Raw genomic sequence first — 3,016 nt, 5'->3', positions numbered from 1 at the left:
ACAACGAAAAACGACATATAACCAAAAGTTGTTTGTAAATGAAAGTTGAACAGAAAAAATTAAAATGTCCTCAAATGAAAAATATAAACGACGTGGTAGTTCAATTAAGACGACAGTTTACAGAAAATATTAATGTTGTAAATGATTTCAAACATCAATTTGAAGTTACCGTCGTAGTGTTTTCATTATAACGTCTGTATTAGAAAAAACTATCGTATCATTCAAATGCAGAAACAAAAAAATCTTAGATTTTCATAGATAAACTTACGTATTCACTATATTTCTCATGTCCTCGTCAACAGAGCGGTTTGGCAATGAATCCATGTAATAGACAGTCTCCTTAGCTGGTCTCACAATTATTAACGCCCAATGACCCCTACACATAATGATACATAAAGGTTAAATATACTACAAAGAAAAATATTACAAGACACCAAGTATAGTTAAGGGGACTAACACTGGATTATAAGGCACCAAGTAAAATTGATCCCCATCTACATTTTTCAGGCAGTCTGAGAGATGTTTTGAACGGAAAGATAACGTTCTAGATTAAGAGCTGACTTGTTCAGGGTCCACGAGGCCAACATGGTTTACCATATTTGCCAATTTTAAATAGTCAAATAGATACCTAAATATATGAAATTCAATTAAATGAGATTTTAATTTAAAAGAAAGGAAATGTAAAAAATAATAAATAAATAAAAAAATTGGATTTCGAGAGTTATCTCATGTATACTGCAATCACTGTGGATCCAATCTCAACCATGGAAAGAAACTGCAAAATAACTTCACACAAGAGGAAGGTATCATGGTCAGTGCCAAACACTTCCTCTGGAATGTGAATTCTAGTGGTCTCGTTAGCAGGCTTCAACTTGGTCTCAACAAATTGGCATAGGGCTAACAGAGGAGGTGGCATGTCTAGCTTTGATAGATCCTGTTACAAGAAATTAATAAAGAAATATAAGTTAGTTTGTACATCAAGTTAAATAAACAATTCTAACTAAACCAACCAAACCGACGTAGTATATAATATAAACGACGGTTTCTAGAACACACTGACGGATAAAGTTATAGATGACGGTAAAGACATAACCGTCATTGTGTAAATGTTCTAAGGTCGCTAAACTATAGAAAGGTCGTCTAATTAAAATGCAGTGAAGGCTTTAATGAAATACACGACAGTTTATAAAATAAAAACCGACGTAGTAAAATACTGAGACGACAGTTATCAACAACATCTATTTAAAATTATAAATCAGAAAAAATCAAATGTTAGAGATTTAATGTAATTGGAGTGATAATGTATTTTCTTTCCCATCATTACACTCTACTTCAGTATAGTTTCTCAAGCAACCGAGGGTCCTTTGGTCGGAGTTAGCGTAATCTGTTCCAGGAAGGCAAAAACAGTTGGTTGATTTAAAAAGGACTTAAGGCCACAGAAGTTACTTTATTTTCTCAATTTTTTGTTGGAGAATTTGATTTAAAAAGGACATTACTTTATTTTCTCAATTTTCAGCTTTCCAGAGCAAGTAACTTTTTTTCAACGGAAATACTACTTTTTTGTGGAGTTTTAGTGCGAAACCAATTGGATATGAAAGCTAAGACCTTGAAGATGATTGCTGAATTTTTCTAGAATTTTCAGAGTAGCCAATGAGAGCAGTCTTTGAGGTTAAGTCAGCATAAGGTGCAATCCCGTCAAAACTGTGCTGTTGTGGAAGAATGACTATTTGAAGACTTTCCTGATTTTTCCTCAAGGCGTGCGATATATGGCTGGAAAGATAAGACCAAAACCTACAATTTGCATATTTTTCCCAAATTTTCTTGAAGGAGAAATAACAAGTTTTTGGCGCCGTTGCCGGGAATTGGCTTCATCAACTACGATTTAGTTCAATCTTAATTTTGCTTTGCAGTTTTTATTTTATTAATTATTTTTCTTTATTAATAGTTACTTTTCATTTTTTTTAGTTTTAATTTATTTATTTCATTTTTATTTATATTTATTGGAAATTTCAGGTTTTTGGAATTGATTTGTGTTTCTTGTTTGTGTTGTGTTTTTTTTTAGGTTCAGCTTAGTGTATGATTGGAAGACGCTTTGAAGGTCGGGACCTCATACTGTTTGATCCTAAGATTGAAAGAATAGTTAGGAAACGAAAAGAAAAATTCACTCACTCACTGGAACATCAAGAAGACGGAGGTTTAATTGAAAATATAAACGAGAAGAGTGACGAGAACGTTGGGGAACAACAATTAGTGCAAGAGGAAGCAAGGGAACGAACACAACCTGCTCGAGCTATGAAGGAGTACTCCATCCCAACTCTTTCCAACACTCCATCACGTATTGTAGTACCAGAAGTTGAAGCAAATTCATTTGAACTTAAGTTCAGAATGATTCACTTGTTACCATCTTTCTATGGCAAGTCGAATGAAGATCCTAAATGTCTCTGATGAAGTGGTTAGGCTGAAACTGTTCCCATTTTCATTAAAGGATAGAGCCAAAGCTTGGCTTCACTCACTGCCAGCTGAATCCATTAATTCATGGGAGGGATTAGCTCAAAAATTTCTCCATAAATTCTTCCCTGCACAGAAAACGAATCAGCTTAGAAGAGATATCATGCATTTTAGTCAAGGGGAGCATGAGCCATTCTATGAAGCTTGGGAGAGATTTAGAGAGTTGCTGCAAAAATGCCCTCATCATGGCATTATTGATTGGATGCAGATGCACCTCTTTTATGGAGGACTTACAACTACAAACAAACGAATGGTTGACTTTGCATGCGGAGGTGCATTGATGGAGAAGACATCTCAACAAGGGTTTGATCAATTTGATTTGCCTACAAATGAATAATCAACAATGGGGTAGTGAGCGGAGACAAAGAAGGTAGGAGTTTATGAAGTTGACACCAACTCATCCAATGGAACTTTGTCCACCTTCACCACATCAAGCCTTGAGAAAAAACTTGAAACTCTTATGTGTGCTGTTATTCCACCTTCACCACATCAAGTTTGCACCATTTGT

General features: G+C 34.8%; 1 non-coding gene across 1 annotated transcript; it reads right to left on the bottom strand.

The window, feature by feature from the left end:
• Window positions 1-2,593: 2,593 nt before the first annotated feature.
• LOC148920807 (small nucleolar RNA R71) lies at window positions 2,594-2,700 on the bottom strand. Its single transcript, XR_016123418.1, has one exon. It is a non-coding gene; the product is annotated as a small nucleolar RNA R71 (small nucleolar RNA).
• Between the last annotated feature and the right edge of the window lie 316 nt (window positions 2,701-3,016).

Source organism: Prunus mume, linkage group LG1 (genome assembly GCF_029339155.1).
Source record: "Prunus mume cultivar Tortuosa linkage group LG1, ASM2933915v1, whole genome shotgun sequence".
In the NCBI taxonomy this organism is placed as follows: domain Eukaryota; kingdom Viridiplantae; phylum Streptophyta; class Magnoliopsida; order Rosales; family Rosaceae; genus Prunus; species Prunus mume.
Note: the sequence above shows the minus strand (reverse complement) of the source record. Positions and strands in the feature narration are given on the sequence as shown.